This window comes from Mastomys coucha, unplaced genomic scaffold (assembly GCF_008632895.1).
Source record: "Mastomys coucha isolate ucsf_1 unplaced genomic scaffold, UCSF_Mcou_1 pScaffold21, whole genome shotgun sequence".
Taxonomy (NCBI): domain Eukaryota; kingdom Metazoa; phylum Chordata; class Mammalia; order Rodentia; family Muridae; genus Mastomys; species Mastomys coucha.
In genome coordinates, this window is record NW_022196904.1 from 49,940,503 (window position 1) to 49,958,669 (window position 18,167).

The 18,167-nt window shown below is 34.6% G+C and overlaps 1 long non-coding RNA gene across 5 annotated transcripts in view; it reads right to left on the reverse strand.

Annotated features, from left to right (window-relative positions):
• LOC116102314 overlaps positions 1 to 18,167 on the reverse strand; it is a 79,483-nt gene that overhangs the window by 39,381 nt on the left and 21,935 nt on the right. For all 5 annotated transcript variants that reach the window (XR_004123071.1, XR_004123068.1, XR_004123067.1 and 2 more), the window contains 2 exons: positions 17,686 to 17,804; positions 15,362 to 15,504 (listed from right to left, as the gene is read on the reverse strand). This is a non-coding gene — a long non-coding RNA (uncharacterized LOC116102314). The remainder of the gene's footprint in view (positions 1 to 15,361; positions 15,505 to 17,685; positions 17,805 to 18,167) is intronic.

The following is an 18,167-nucleotide window of genomic DNA, read 5'->3' on the forward strand; positions in this document are numbered from 1 at the left end:
ATCTCTCCACCCACATTTATCAGATATGTGGATCCAGAACCATATAGTTAGCTTCTTTCCCCAAACTTATTCTCTAATTGCTGAGTCCTCTGAGGAACCTCAGTTTCCCTGAGCTATCTTGCATTCTACCACCACTTCTCAGCTCACCTTCACCACACTTTTGGAGACTGAATCATACAGGTCAGCTTCCCTTCCCTCTTCCATCTTCCCTGCTTGCTGGGTCCTCTAGGATACCCACAGCTTCTCTGAGCAGTGTTCTTTCCCTGACAGACTTCCATTCTCTTGCCATTTCTCCACCCAATTTTATCAGATGTACATATCCTGAAACATAAAAACTTACAGATACTGAACCATACTGACATGCAGATCTAGAACAATACATACCACTTGAATCCTGCCACACTAGGACTAAAGATGTTCCCCCCAATATTTATTACAACAGAAACTCCCAAGGACCAAAGACATTCAGATGGCTAACGGCCCTCAAAGTACACAATCAATGAAAGCCAGGACAATAGGACATTTTCAGAGCACAGCTGACCGAGTACAGAAAGCCCTAGATACCCTAACTCAACCAAAGCAGAAGAAAATCATGGTAAATCCAATCTTATAAAGAAAATAAAGGTCTTTAGAGGGGAAATGAGTAAATGTCTTAAGGAAATATAGAAAAACACAGTCAAACATGTAAAGTTATTCAAAGAGGAAACAAATGAATCCTTTAAATAAATACAGTAAAATAAAACTCAATATGTAGAGCAAATAAAACTGTGGAAGACCTGAAAGTAGAAATAGAACCAATAAAGAAAATATAAAATGAGGGAATTCTTAAGATGAATAAAATGGGGAAGAGAGCAGGAAGAACAGATGCAAGCATCCTTAACATAATACAAAAGAATGAAGAGAGAATCTCAGGCATAAAAGATAGAACAGAAGAAAGTGATACATCAGTCAAAGAAAATGTTAAATGTAAAAATTTGTGACAAAAACATCCAGGAAATCTGGGAAACCAAGAAAATACCTAACCAAAGGATAACTGGAAAACAAAATGGTGAAGAATCCCAGATCCAAAGCCCATAAAACATTTTCAACAAAGTCACCAAAGAAAAACGCCCAACCTAAAGAAAGTGATGGCTATAAATATTAAAGATGTTATAAAACTCCAATCAGACTGAATGAGAAAAGAAAGTCCTCCTGGCAAAGAGTAATCAAAAAACAAAATCTCCACAAAGAAAGAATGTTAAAAGAAGGGAAAATGGACAGATAGAATACAAAGGCAAACATGAAAATTACACACATCCTCATAATAGAGAATCTAAAAGATAGAAGGGCCCGAAGAGATATATTGAAACTTCTCTAAATCACAGATGACAACCTAGACTATTATACCCAGGAAAATTCTTAATCAAAATAGATAGGGAAAAAAGATATTTTAACTAAAATCCAAACTCAAAAGTAATATCTATTCACAAATCAAAACATGCAGAAAATGCCAGACAGAAATCTCCAACCCAGGGAAGACAACTGTATCCAAGAAAACACAATAATTAAGTAAGTTCATATCAATCAAACAACATAGAAACACACACATGCACACACACATACATATACATACACCATCAACACAAAAATAACAGGAATTAACATTCACTTGTCCAAAATATCTCTCAACATCAATGGACTTAATTTCTCAATAAAAATACAGAAGCTAAGAGAATGGATGGAAAAACAGGATCCATCATTCTGTTGCATACAAGAAGCACACCTTAGCAGTAAAGATAAAGATTACCTCAGAGTACAGAGCTAGGAAGAGTTCCAAGCAAAGAGACTCAAGAGGCAAACTGGAGTAGCTGTTCTAATATCTAATAAAATAGGCCTTCAACCAAATGTAATCAAAATAGACAGGGAAGGACGCTTAATACTTATCAAAGGAAAAACCTACCAAGAAGATATCTCAATTCTGAACACCTATGCTTTATACTAGGGCACCCACACTCATACATGAAACATTGCTTAAGCTTAAATAGCACATTGAAGCAAACATATTAATAGTGGAAGACTTCAAAACCCATTCTTCCTACCTTATAGGTCCAGACACAAACTAAACAGATAAATAGTGAAAATAACACATTTTATGGTACAAAAGTACCTAACAGACATCTATACAATATTAAACCCAAACAAAAAAGAATTTATCTTCTTCTCAGGACCTCCGGAATCCTTCTCCAAAATTAATCACATAGTCACTCATGAAGCAAACCTCAACAGAAACAAGAAAACTGAAACAACACCTTGCATCTTTTTTCTTTAAATTTTATTGATATTATTATTAGATTATAATATAATTACAGCATTTTAAAACTGTCATGAACTATGACTCTTATTTTTAAAAACTGCCTCTACAATAGAACTGTACTGCAGAAAATAAAAATAGGCAGAAGAAAATATGAGAGGCTCATTGAGAAAGATTTCAGTGTGAGTAGGAGAGGGATAAAGGAAGATACTAGCAGTGAAAGAGATGACAATACATTCTATACAAATACGGAATTCTGATAATATATTTAACTAATATACCAAATAAATTTCAAAACCCTTCAATTCAATCACTGGCCTTGGGAGAGCCATGCTTCTTAATAGATATCCTATACAAGTCACTGCAAAGCAAGCAGTGCTCAAGGATACTGTCATTTGTTCAAATAGTTTCATGAAAATATTAAAATATAAATGAGTGTTCACACAAAGAATTTAGCCCTATGATCTATAACTTCTAAACCTATGCCTGTTAAATCCCATGATTTTCCCAAATAATGGTGTGATTTAACATCTCTGTAATTCAATGTGTTAACTGAAGATTGACTATTAATAATTTAAATAACAATGCATGAAAATATACATGATTTAAGAATATTATAGCTGGGCAGTGGTGGTGCATGTCTTTAATCCCAGCACTTGGGGGGCAGAGGCAGGCAGATTTCTGAGTTTGAGGCCAGCCTGGTCTACAGAGTGAGGTCTAGGACAGTCAGGATACAGAGAAAACCTGTCTCTAAAAAACAAAAGCAAAAACAAAAACAAAAATCCTCCAATATTATAGAAGCAAGTTTGGCCATATAGGTACTCAGACACAGTATACTTAAATGTACATTCTTTCTGTTGTATATATTTTATACCACTTAAATGTTTACTATGTAGACACAATGCTCTCAATGAATGAATGAATGAGGATGATGATGAAGAAGAAGGTGATGATAGTAATAATTATACTGTAGCTGGAGAGTTGAGTCACTAGTTAGGTCTTGTTTTTGCAGAACACCAGGCCTACAATTTCATCTCCCACATGATAACTTACAACCATCTAAAACACTAGTCCTAAGGTATACAATGACCTCTCTGTCCTCTGAGGCACAAAACATGTATTTGCTACTCATGCATGCATGCATCTAAGTTATTCACAGAAAAATCTAATAAAAATTAATAAATAATAATGAAATATGACAATGCTGTTGAAAATAATTATAAAATGACTCTAATCCTAAATTTAAAGGACATGTATTAAACTGGTGTGGTCATTTCAGTGATATAGAACACCTTGTATCTTATCAGATGGCTGTGGATTAAAAGTATATCTCAACAACAACCAAAACACCAGAAAGCCTACCCTCTCATGGAAATTGATCCACTCTCTACTCAATAATCCCTGGGTCATAGAGGCAATAAGAAAAGAAATTAAAGACTTTCTAGATCATTAAAAATGCACACACAATGTACTAAAGTATATGGGAGACAATGAAAGCAGTGCTAAGAGGAAAGATCACAGAACTAAATGCCCTCATAAAGAAATTAGTTGCCATACCAACTATTTAAAACTTAAAGCTCTAGATAACAAAGATGCAAGTACAAGAAAAGGGAAAAGTTAGGAGGAAATAATACAAGTCAGGGCTGAAATCAATCAGAAAACAATAAAAAGAATCAATGAGACCAACAGCTGGTTCTTTGGAAAAAATCAACAAGATTAAAAAAAAAAAACACACACTTAGCCAAACAAATAAAAAGCAGAGAGGCAATATCCAATATATAAAATCAGAAATGAACTGTGAGACAAAACAATAGATACTGTAGAAATTCAAAGAATCCTTAGATTTTATTTTAAAAAAGACAGTCTACAGACTTCATCAATACTACATCTGACAGAAGTCTAATATGCAAAATATATAAAGAACACACAAATTTATATGCAAACACAAATGACACAATTAAAAAGTTTGATACTGAACTAAACAGAATTCTCAACACAAAAATCACAAATGGCTGAGAAACATTTAAGAAATGTTCAATATCTTTAAGTCATCAAGAAGTGCTGATCAAAATGACCCAGAGATTCCATTTACACCTTTGAGAATGGCTGACATAAAAAACACACAAGGCACAGCACATGGTGGTGAGGAGGTGAAGCAAGCAGACCACTCATCCACTGCTGGTGGGAGTATAAAATTATACAGTAACTCTGGGAAAGAATTTGATGGTTTCATAGAAAATTTGAAATAGTACTACTTTAAGACCCAGCTATACCACTCCTGGGCATATATATATAAAAGATTGTCCACCATCTCCCAAAAATACTTGATCAACTGTGTTCAGTTAGAAACCAGAGTCAGTCTAAATATCCCTCAATGGAAGAATAAAGAAAATGGGATTCATATAAACAATGAAATATTTCTCAGCTCTTAAAAACAAGAATATCATGAATTTTCAGGCAAATGTATGGAATTAAAAAATATCCTAAGTGAGGTAACCTAGACCCAAAAGGATGTTGCATCATATGTACTCACTTATAAGTAGATATTAGCCATAAAGTACAGGATAACCATGTTATAATCCACAGACCCAAAGAAGCCAAATAACAAGAAGTGCCCAAGGGAAATGGTTGAATCTTTCTCAGAAGGGAAAATAAAATAGACATATGAACTAGAGGCAGAGAACTTGATGGGAGAGGGTATTGGGAGGTGAGTAGAGGATAGCAAGAATAGGAAGAGCAGATGAGGCAGAATGGAAATCAGAAGAGGGGTGTCAACCATCTCTAGGACATGTGAGAGACTCTGGACAGAAGCAGGCCCCAGTATGTCTTTGGTGTGACCCTATATGAGACTCTCAGCAGTCAGGGCATGGACCCTGAAGTGGCCATTTCCTGTAGTCTGGCCCTAATTGCCAGTGTAGGGATGTGTACAGCAACTCATTCTTAAAAGCTATGACCAGAAATGTGTCCTGCTTTCAAGATTTGTAGGGACAAAGATAAAACAGAAACAGAGGGAATGGCCAACCAATGACTTACCCAAACTGAGACCCATCGCATTGGCAAGAGCCAGTCTCTGACATTATTAATAATACTTTATTATGATTGCCAACAGGAGACTCCTCTGAGAGGCTCAAACCCACAGCTAAATGAAACAGATGTAGAGATCCATAGCCAAAGATAGACATAGCTTTTGGAGTCTGTTGGAAGAGTTGTAAGAAGGGTTGATGGATCCAAAGTTGATAGGGACTTGACAGTAAAACCAACAGAGTCAACTAACCTCGATCCATGGGGGCCTGCATATACTGATCCACTAACCAGAGAATGAGCATGGGCTGGACTTAGCCCACCACCCCAACATGTCTATCAAATGTACAGTTTTGGATTCTTGTGAGTCCTTGAACCATTGGAGGTTGAACTGTCTCTGAACCCGTTGCCTGTATGTGGATATTGTTCCCTTAACTGGGATGAATCATTTGGCCTCAGTATGAGAGGATGCACCTAGTCCTGCTGTGACTTGACATGGCAAATAGGGAGTGGGGCATCACATGGGAGGGTTCCCTGTTCTCAAAGGACAAGATGAGAGGAATATGGGGGAAAATCTATGTTGGGGAGTCTTGAAGAAGAGTGAGGACTGATACTGTAATGTAAAGTGAATAAATAAACAAAAAGCAAAAGTAAATACAAAATTAAAATAAAAAATTAAAATTGAAAAAAAAGAAGAAAATACAACCATGAAGATATATGGTTCAGAAGTTAAGAACACTGTCTGCTCTACCAGAGGACCTGCATATATTTTACATTACCACCATAATGGCTCACAACTGTCTGTAATTCCAGATCTTGAGGATCCAAATATCTTTGCTAACTACTGGGCATGCATGTAGTACATACATACATGCAGGCAAAACATTGACACACCTAAAATAGTAGTAAACATTTTTAAGTAATTAAAAACTATATATATATATATATATATATATTATATACACATATATATGTGAGTATATATATAATATATATATGTATATGTATATATATATATATATATATATATATGCACTAGGAGGCCACACATCCAATAAGGAACTAGAAAGAATTATTATCTTGAATTATTTTTTTAAGGAAACAAATTTGAGTGGAGAGAAAAATAGGAGTGGTTATGGAAAAGGGTATAAATATGATCAAAATATATCACACAAAATCCTCAAAGAACTTATAAAAAGATATATGCACTTAAATATGTAGTTTTTACCTATGCAAACACATAATGTATTAAATAAGATAAGAAGCTCCTACTATGATAACATTGTAATTTATCTGAAATACTAAAATCTTTATGTTGCCTTAGTGCACAAAAGAAATTTACATAATAAAAGAATATTACCTTTGTATATTTACACAAACATACCTTGGAGAATTGAGAGTGTATGAGACAATGTGAGAGACAGAGACAATGAGAATAATATAGTAACACTAGTTGTTTGTGGAGAAGAAAGCAAGTTGTTTGTGGACAGAGACCCTAGAATTAAGAATTATATTAACTTGAATTTACTTTGTAAATTGTTAATTTTGTAATATACAGAGTCACTTAAAACATATTTTAAAATAGCCAGCAAAATGCCACAGCAGGTGCCCCAGTGTAGGTGAATGCCAGGGCCAGAAAGTGGGAGAGGGCGGGGTGGCAGGCATGGGGAAGTGGGAGGCAACAGGGGTTTGTTTTGGTTGTTTTTGTTTGTTTCTTTGTTTTTTGGAGGGGAAACTGGGAATGGAGAAATTTACATGTAAATAAAGAAAATATCTAAAAAAAAAAAAAAAAAATGCCACAGCAGGTAAATGTACTTGAGACCAAGACTCATTCCTTGCAACCAATCCCTAGTTCCTACATACTAAAGGAACTAAATAAAAGTTGTCCTCTGATCTTTTCACGTGCACTATGGCAAGTATATTTGCCCACTCCAGCATTAATGAAGAAATGAATGATTAATGAACTTAGGGTAAAATGTCTGTGGTAGAAATTGTTAAGATAAACCTCACTCATTTAAAAAAAAATTTTGTGCATTTTTGATCTCATAGGCATATGTATGTTTGGTGGTGTTTGGTGGCAGGGAATAGGGCTGGGATGAAGCCAGAAAAACTGTAAGTCTTATTCCTAAGCATAATCTGCCTTAGCACATTTATAAATTTTGTGTTTCTTGCTTTTAATACAGGGTCTCTAATTTTTCTTGAGGTCACGGATTAAGATTAGCTGACTGACAGTGATCCAAAGAAATCAAACTGTCTCTGATTATTAGCAATGGGAGTATAAACATATATAATAATGTAACATCTCATTCAACTTTTTAGTCATGAGTTCTAAGATTTGAAATTAAGTACACACATAAACCACTTAACCAACCACTCATTTAATATAGTTTTAAAATAATAAGAAGAACACACAGCAGATTAATACTGGTACAGCATAGGCTCTTGGCCAGATATACAGATCTTCACTGTCCTTATCTCTCATGTGCCATGTTTCCTATTTCAGAAAGTATGTATGAGAACATATGATTTATTATCAATAACAAATTATTGGATTAAAATGTTTGAGCAATTATTAGGAAAAGTGCATAGGGAAAATGTATAAATATATTTGGAACATTTTTAGAAACTGGAAAATATCTAAATCTTGATTGTGGAAGAGAGAAGAAAATTGGCTGTTCTAAAAAAACATGTGAAACTTGCTCATTTGAAAATGCAGAGTATAACTAGTGTGATAGAAAATCTGTGCACAGAAGATACCATAGAAGACACTGACACAAGAGTCAAAGAAAACTCAAAATGCAAAAAGCTCCTAACCCAAATCATCCAGGAAATCCAAGACACAATGAGAAGACCAAACCTAAGGATAGTAGGTATAGAAGAGAGTGAAGACCTCCAACTTAAAGGGCCAGTAAATATCTTCAATAAAATTATAGAAGAAAACTTCCCTAACCTAAAGAAAGAGATGCCCATGAACATACAAGAAGCCTATAGAACTCCAAATAGGTTGGAGCAAAAAAGAAACACCTCCCACCACATAATAGTCAAAACATCAAATGCACAAAACAAAGAAAGAATATTAAAAGTAGTGAGGGAAAAAGTTCAAATAACATAAAAAGGCAGGCCTATAAGAATTACACCAAACTTCTTGCCAGAGACTATGAAAGCCAGAAGATCCTGGATTGATGTCATACAGATATTAAGAAAACACAAATGTCAGCCCAGGCTACTATACCCAACAAAACTATCAATCACCATAGATGGAGAAAACAAAGTATTCCATGACAAAACCAAATTTACACAATATATTTCTACAAATCCAGCCCTTCAAAGAATAATAAATGAAAAACTTCAACACAAGGAGGGAAACTACATCCTAAAAAAAGCAAAAAAGCAGATAGCCACATAAACAGAATTCCAACTCTAAGACCAAAAATAACAGGAAGCAACAATTACCTTTCCTTAATATCTATTAAAATCCATGGACTCAATTCCCCAATAAAAAGACATAGACTATCAGACTGGGTATGTAAATAGGACCCAACATTTTGTTGCATACAGGAAACCCACTTGAGTGACAAAGACAGACACCACCTCAGAATAAAAGGATGGAAAACAATTCTCCAAGCCAATGGTCCCAAGCTGGAGTAGCCATTCTAATATTGAATAAAATCAACTTTCACCGTAAAGTGATCCAAAAAGATAAGGAGACTTGAATCAACAGATATAAAAAGATTGAAATAATTCCTTGCATCCTATCAGATCACCGTGGACTAAGGCTGCTCCTCAATAAAAACATAAAACAACAGAATGCCCACACATACATGGAAGTTCAACAACACTACTCAATGACAACTTGGTCAAAGAAGAAATAAAGAAAGAAATTAAAGTCTTTCTAGAGTTTAATGAAAATGAAGCCACAACATACCCAAACTTATGGAACACAATGAAAGCAGTCCTAAGAGGAAAACTCATAGCTTTAAGTGCCTACAAAAAGAAACTGGAGAGAGCATATACCAGCAATTTGACAGCACATCCGAAAGATCTAGAACAAAAGAAGCAAATTTACACAAGAGGAGTCAAAGGCAGGAAATAATCAAACTCAGGGCCGAAATCAACCAAATAGAAACAAAAAGAACTATCAACCAAACCAAGAGCTGATTCTTTGAGAAAATCAACAAAATAGATAAACCCTTAGCCCGACTAACTAGAGGGCAGAGAGACATTGTCCTAATTAACAAGATCATAAATGAAAAGGAAGACATAACAACAAACACTGAGGAAATCCAAAAAATCATGAGAGCCTACTATAAATTCTTATACTCACAAAACTGGAAAACCTGGATAAAATGGGTAATTTTCTAGATAGATACCAGGTACCAAAGTTAAATCAAGATCAGATCAATGATCTAAACAATCCCATAACTGCTCACGAAATAGAAATAGTCATTAACAGTCTCCCAAACAAAAAAAGCCCTGGACCAGATGGGTTTAGTGCAGAGTTTTATCAGACTTTCCAAGAAGACCTAATACTAATACTCCTCAAACTTTTCTGCAAAATAGAAACAGAGGGTACTCTACCTAATTTGTTCTATGAAGCCACAATTACTCTTATACCTAAACCACATAAAGACCTAACAAAGAAAGAACACTTCAGATCAATTTCCCTTATGAATATTGATGGAAAAATACTCAATAAAATTCTTGCAACCGAATCCAAGAACACATCAAAACGATCATCCATCATGATCAAGTAGGCTTCATCCCAGGGATGCAGGTATGGTTCAATATTCAGAAATCCATCAACATAATTCACTATATAAACAAACTCAAAGAAAAAACCATATGAACATCTCATTAGATGCTGAGAAAGCATTTGACAAAATCCCTTCATGATAGAAGTCTTGGAAAGATCATGAATTCAAGGCCCATACTTAAATATAGTAAAAGCAATATACGCAAACCAGTAGCCAACATCAAACTAAATGGGGAAAAACTTGAAGCAATCTCACTAAAATCAGGAACTACATAAGGTTGCCCACTCTCACCCTACCTATTCAATATTGTACTTGAAGTTCTAGCCAGAACAATTAGACAACAAAAAAGGGGATCAAAGGCATACGAATTGGAAAGGAAGAAGTCAAATTATCACTATTTGCTGATGATATGATAATATACTTAAGAGTCCCCAAAAATTCCACCAGAGAGCTCCTAAAGCTGATAAACAACTTCAGCAAAGTAGCTGGATATAAAATTAACTCAAGCAAATCAGAGGCCTTCCTCTACAAAAAGGATAAACAGGCAGAGAAAGAAATTAGGGAAACAACATCCTTCACAATAGTCACAAATAATATAAAATACCTTGGTGTGACTCTAACTAATCAAGTAAAAGATCTGTTTGACAAAACCTCAAGTCTCTGAAGAAAGAAATTGAAGAAGATCTCAGAAGATGGAAATATCTCCCATGCTCGTGGATTGGCAGGATTCATATAGTAAAAATGGCCATCTTGCTGAAAGCAATCTACAGATTCAATGCAATCCCCATCAAAACTGCAACTCAACTCTTCACAGACTTAGAAAGAGTAATTTGCAAATTCATCTGGAATAACAAAAAACCCAGATGGACAAAAGTATTATCAACAATAAAGGAAAATCTGGTGGAATCACCATCCCAGACCTTAAACTGTACTACAAAGCAATTGTGATAAAAACTGCATGGTATTTGTACAGTGACAGGCAGGTAGATCAATGGAATAGAATTGAAGACCCTGGAATGAGCATATGGCCACTTGATCTTTGACAAAGGATCTAAAACCATCAAGTGGAAAAATACCCAGTATTTTCAACAAATGGTGCTTACTCAACTTGCAGTTAGCATATAGAAGAAGGCAAATTGATCCATTCTTATCTCCTTGTACAAAGCTCAAGTCCAAGTGGATCAAGGACATCCACATCAAACCAGATACACTTATATTAACAGAAAAGATGGTGGAGAAGAGCCTTGAGCACATAGGCACAGGGGAAAATTTCATGAACAGAACACCAATAGCTTATGCTCTAAGATCAAGAATTGACAATTAGGACATCATAAAATTGTAAAGCTTCTGTAAGGCAAAAGACAGTGTCAATAGGACAAAATGGCAACCAACAAATTGGAAAAAGATCTTTATCAATCCTATATCTGATAGAGGGCTAATATTCAATGTATACGAAGAACTCAAGAAGTTATACTCCAGAGAAACAAATAACCCTATTAAAAATGGGATACAGAGCTAAACAAAGAATTCTCAACTGACGAAATCTGAATGGCTGAGAAGCACCTAAAGAAATGTTCAACATCCTTAGTCATCTGGGAAATGCAAATCAAAACAACCCTGAGATTCTACCTCACACCAGACAGAATGGCTAGGATAAAAATCTCAGGTGACAACAGATGCTGGAGAGGTTGTGGAGAAAGAGGAACGCTCCTTCATTGATGGTGGAATTGCAAGCTGATACAACCACTCTGGAAATCAGTTTGGCAGTTCCTCCGGAAATTGGATATATATCTACCGAAGGACCCAGCTATACCACTCCTGGGCATATACCCAGAAGATGCTCCAACATGTAATAAGGACACCTGCTCCACCATGTTCATAGCAGCCTTATTTATAATAGCCAGAAACTGGAAACAACCCAGATGTCCCTCAACAGAGGAATGGATACAGAAAATGTGGTACATCTTCACAATGGAGTACTACTCAGCTATTAAAAACAATGAATTTATGAAATTCTTGGGGAAATGGATGGACCTGGAAAATATCATCCTGAGTGAGATAACCCAATCACAAAAGAACAAACATGGTATGCATTCTCTGATAAGTAGATATTAGCCTAGAAGATTGGAATACACAAAGTACAAACCATAAACCATCAGAAACTCAAGAAGAAGGAAGCCCCATATGAGGATACTGTGTTTCTTCTTAAAAGGGGGAACAAAACATGGAAGGAGTTGTAGATGCTAAATTTGGAGCAGAGGCTAAAGGAAGGACAATTTAGAGACTGCTCCAACTGGGAATCCTACCCATATTCAGTCATCAAATCCAGACACTATTGTGGATGCCACCAAGTGCTAGATGACAGAAGCCTGAGATAGCTGTCTCCTGAGAGGCTCTGACAGTACACAACTAAAACAGAAGTAGAAACTCACAGCCAACCATTGGACTGAATACAGGCTCTACAATTAAGGAGCTAAAGAAAGGACCCAAGGAGCTGAAGGGTTTGCAGCCCCTTAGCATGAACAACAATATGAACTAACTAGTACCCTCAGAGCTCCTAGGGACTAAACAACCAAAATGTATACATGGGGGGACCCATGGCTCCAACAGTATAGCAGAGGATGGCCAAGACTGTCATCAATAGGAGGAGAGGACCCTGGTCCTGTGAAGTTTCTATGCCCCAGTGTAGGGGAATGCCACGGCCAGGAAGTGGGAAAGGGTGGGGTGATGAGCAGGGGGAGGGGGAGGGAACAGGGGATTGTTTTAGTTTGAGGGTTTTTTTATTTTTATTTTTTTCTTCTTTTCTTTTCTTTTTCTTTTTTCTTTTGGAGGGGAAGCTGGGAAAGGAGATATTGTAAATAAGGAAAACATCTAATAAAAAAAGAATTATTAAAAATATAGTACAAGTATCTGTGTAAAAAACTAGCAATTACATCCTCGATCTGGCTTTAATTCATGTTCATTAAAAAGATGAAAATAGGAAGTATGACCTTCCTACCATAATATATGAAATATTTCAACGTTAAAGTTACAATATTAAATTTATACTTATATCCAGTCATATTAAAATAACTTACCTTTTGAGAATAAGACCTGATAACACCCATAATAGAGTCCTGCTCAGCAAGACACAACTATTAAGTGATAAATTCTATTTGCATATATAAGTAAATATCTATTCTGTCTCTAATATATTACTGAGGCCAACAACTCACTTAGATAGCAGTTTAATTATCAAGCAGCACATTAGGAATATATCCTACCCCAATCCATCTTAATGTATTGCATGCTGAATTGGGCCCATTCATTATTCTGTCTATGCCTCATGTCATAGTAGTTCGGTTAGAAAGGCCATTATTTTGCCTTTCAACCACTACTAAACCCTGTTATGGTGTTGTTTTCCCTTGCTGCAGTAAGTTTAGTAAACTCAACTTTGCTTGATCATTACACTTTTAAGGTAGTCTTTTTGGAAATATAGACAAGTAGCAATGTACTACTCATACCCACAAAGCACTGTGGTAAATCCCATTTAAATCAAGAGTGGATAATATGTCCACAATTGCTTAAGTCCCCTGAGATTGCCAGTTTGTTGGGTCTTATCAACTTAACGAAAATTTTTATCAACTGGATTGGAAGAAAAATAAAAATTGGTATATTCTATAAACAACGAAAAGAAGTAAAGTGGTCATTTAAATCATTCCCCTAAACAAAATCTAAAAAAAGAAAAAAAAAAACAACTTTAAACCAAAAATAAAGAAGCAAAAAAGAGAGACTAGCCAAACATCACAGTGAAAATATCAACAATAATTAAATGTTTAATAAAGAGACATACCTTGTCCTTATTTATGAAGACAATATCATTTAAAACATGTTTTACCAGATTAATTTATTAAGGTTGATGAAATTACAGTCTAAACTGTAATTTCTTCCAGCAAGAAGACATATGAGACAGCAGGCAGAAGAGACACACATATCCACACAACAAAAATGGAGCCATTCATGGATGAGAATACAGCACATATGCAAGATGGCATTACAGATAAATGGGCAATTATTGGCAAATAATTATAAGTAATGGCAAATAACTTCGCAACTGTAAGATTTCAAAATAAAATTATTTTCATGACATAAGAATTTGACTTTAAAAAAGACAAAATAATTAGAGTTAACATAGGTGAAGGGCTTTATGGGTTCAGAATATTTTTTTTTTTTAAAAAAATGACATGAAGCTCAGAAGCCATAAACGCAACCATGGTTATACTTAGACATGTAACAATCATACATATTCTGATAACAAAACAAAGTTTAAAAGTGTGACAAACATGTAATGTTTGACAATCCAAAATCTTATCTTTTCCCAATTCTAAAAGATCATTAAAGTGACTTAATATAAAACATACTCCCAAGTTTTGACATAAATAATAAATCAAAATAATACAGATGACTAATAAACATGAAAATGATCAAACTCAAAAATAAAATAAATACAATTCAGGACAACATTTTGGGCTAACACACTGGAAAGGATCTCAATCATTTTTAAAATCTATCATAATGGTATTTTGAAGAAGTTGGCAATCTAATTTATTGGCTCTGAAGAGAAAGCTCTTCAAGCATATTCTTAAAAGAATCATGATAGTTTTAAAATTTAAAGTGGCAATATACTTAATTTCAATAATTTATGTTCTAGGTAAATTTACTCTGATAGAGAAGATGAATGCAGAAATGTTGATATATATGGGAGTCTATTGCACAGAAAATTGGCACATATATAAATGCCAATGTATAAGCAATGTTTAAAATATTTAACTATTTCATCTACAAAACAGTCATGTAGTCATTCAACAAATGACATAGATATGAATATGGTACTGAAATACCAAAAGCTCATCAAAAACAAAAAACAAATATAGCAATTTGCATAACAATATGGCCTTACTACTTCGAGTCTCCCCACCAGACAGTATGTGTATGTGCTTATATATTTATTGCTTAGAAGCATGTATACCCTTCCTTTAACAGAGAAAAAATGGGCATAGTCTTCAAAAAAGAGGCAGCACAAAATGTGTGTATTAATCATATAAGTATGTATTCAGGTTTTTTTAATCTTGCACTTTCTTTTTAATATGTTATATTTAAAATCATCAATCTAACTGCTTCCACCATTTTGAGTTTCTTGTACAATATTATTTGATCTATTAAACTCTTGGGATTGAGTCAAGTGGCAGCAAGGGAAACAGTCACCATGCCCAAATTATAGTTTCAACGATGATATCCCAAAATGAGCAATTCTCACTTAAGCATTTCTTATCTGCAGGTGGTGTCTGCTGCTACACAGGGAAGAGGCATCAGCATGTATAATGACGACTGTTTTGATGAAGTTTGGTAGAAGAAATAGCACCATCTATAATGTCCCCAACTCAGCACTGTAGGTATCATCTGCCAGGAGACATAGGGAAAAATGCCAGAGTTTAGGAACGTATTTCCTGAAGAGGAAGAGGGTTGAAAAATATTATACTGTATATTTACATGGGTTAGAACATATCTCGTTTTACTACAAAGGGAAAGTCACTTTGGCTGACGCATGGATTCATACAGTGGCCAGAAAAAGTATGACTTCATCACTTCCTATCATAGATATAGTGGCATCGTTTTTACTTCTTTCTTCTTTCTTTTTATGTCCTCTCCTCCCCCTCATCCTCCTCTTCTTCTTCCTTCTCCTCCTCATTCTGCTTTTTCTGCTTCTTCTACTTTTGTTTCTGCTGCTTCTACTTCTTTCTCTTTATTCCTTTTCACCTTTCTCTTCTTTCAGTTCTTTTTCCTCCTCCTTTTCTCCTTCTTCTTCTCCTTCTTCTTTCTTTGTTTTCTCATACATGTTTGCAAGTTTAAAAGTAACAACCACCATCCAGGAACTATACATTCTATACTTTCTTCATTCATTCTTTATAACTTAAATTCTAGGCCAATGATTTCAGATAAAATAATTTGTCTATTTTCTACTTTATTGGAATAAAATAAATGTATGTAAATAACTTAACAATTTTACTTATTTATTGTATGCATATTTTTCTAGAAAAACAATGAAACGAGTCATCAGGAGAAGTTTAGTCTATTATATAGGAGCAGAAAAATACAAAGAAGTACTTTATAGTGACAAAATATAAACTAATATGCAGATAAAGATTTTTTGAAATATAATATTAGCCCGTTATATAGTTTGGCCAATAAACTCATGTAGAGGATACCCAAATGTTATTGATTTCAGGAAATTAAAATTACATTTTCTGTACAGATAAATCATATATAAAAATTACTTGAAATACAAGACTGTATTTACCAAAAACCTTACTATGACAGTTTGAATGATAATGCCCCACATAGGTTCACTGGTTTGAATCATTAGTTTGAAATTGGTGTGGGAGGTTTAGAAGTTGTGATCTTGTTGGATGAGGTATATTGTGTTAGGTGGGCATTAAGTTTCAAAGACTCATACCATTATCAGTGTTCATTCTGCCTTTTGCTTGTACATCAATACATAAGATCTCAGATGTTCTTGCTGACAACCATAATTCTGTCATCATAGACTATAATCCTTTAGACCAATAAGTCAAATTAAATCTTTTCTTTCCTAGGCTTCCCTAGTCATGGTGCTTTATTACAGTAAAAATAACTAAGTAAGACAGAATTTGTTAAAAAGGAGTGTTGTATTGCTGTGAAGAACCAATAGGATTTTTTGCAGGACTCTAGAATGATATAGAACTTTGAACTTTAAAAGTGGTGGAATGCTGTAAGAAGAGTTTAATATGCTCTGCTACTAGGAGATTACAAGACAGTAGTGCTAAGAGAAATGTGTACTGTAGAGGACTCCTTCAAGAAATTATAAAGGGAAACAATGTTTGCGTCTGTGATATAGTCAATCTTGTGATATTTATGGCTAAGTTTATGATTGCCTCTTGCACTTGTCCTAAGAATTGAAACATAATGGACTATTTTCCTGGAGGATTTTTAATACAGATCAATATTGATACTCTCATGTAGCTGTTATTGATCACTTTTATGTAAGTACAAAATGGAAAAGAGCAAATTTGGCAAAACTCTAGAAAATGTAAGGTCGAAAGAGAAAAAGAGCACTGGGAAATGTGTAACATTAGAACCAAGATGTGTGCTGAAACTGATGGAAAAAATTAAGGAGAAACCTGATTCAAAATGGACTGAAAAGAAAGGATGCCCTTCAGACATAACATGAACCATCTAAGCTTCCAACTTGTGAAATGGAAAGGTCTAGCAATTTGCTAAAAAACAACAACAAATGAAAGGGATGCAAATGTAATTCAAGACGTTTATGCTCTATCCTAATTATGCTTTCAAACTTGGAAAATGTCACCTATTTGGTAATGGTTTTAGAGCTATGAAGCATACACTAGTAAAGAGATTGTAGAATTTTTTACATGGTTAAAAAGAGCTAGTGATGTCAGCCAATATGTGGTAAGGAAGGTTCTACATGAAGAACACATATTTTCCTGCTGCCATGGTTTCACTTTGCCACAATGAAATATTTTCATCTATTAATGTCTTGATAAAGTTGAATCACAATAGTAGAAAAGTTACTAATGAGCATACCTCCAGAGTACAGCTTTTGTATAATATATGGTGAAGTGATCTTGGTCTGAAGAGTCTTTTTTTCAGGTATTTCCTGCTAGTGCTGATTACCTGAAGATATTTCTGTAGTAGATCATTTTCTGAATAGAAAAACAAAAGGAAACAGCATTTCCAATGGCTCAGAAAAATGTAAAAGAAATCTGTAAACTTAACTATTTTTTCATTTTTATTTTTTGAAAGATGCTCCTTACTTCCACAACACTAAAGTCATAAATATCTGTACCATCACTATATATTTATTTTTGTGCATATTTTTAAATTCTTCATCTTTTTTATCTGGATATATTCTTTATTTATATTTCAAATGTTATCCCCTTTCCCAGTTTCCCACCATCCTGGGAACCCCCATACCATCCCCCTCCCCCTGTTTTTATGAGGATGTAGTATGATAAGTTATTCAGAAAGAAACTCAATAACTCCCTCAAATTTAACTATCAATTAAA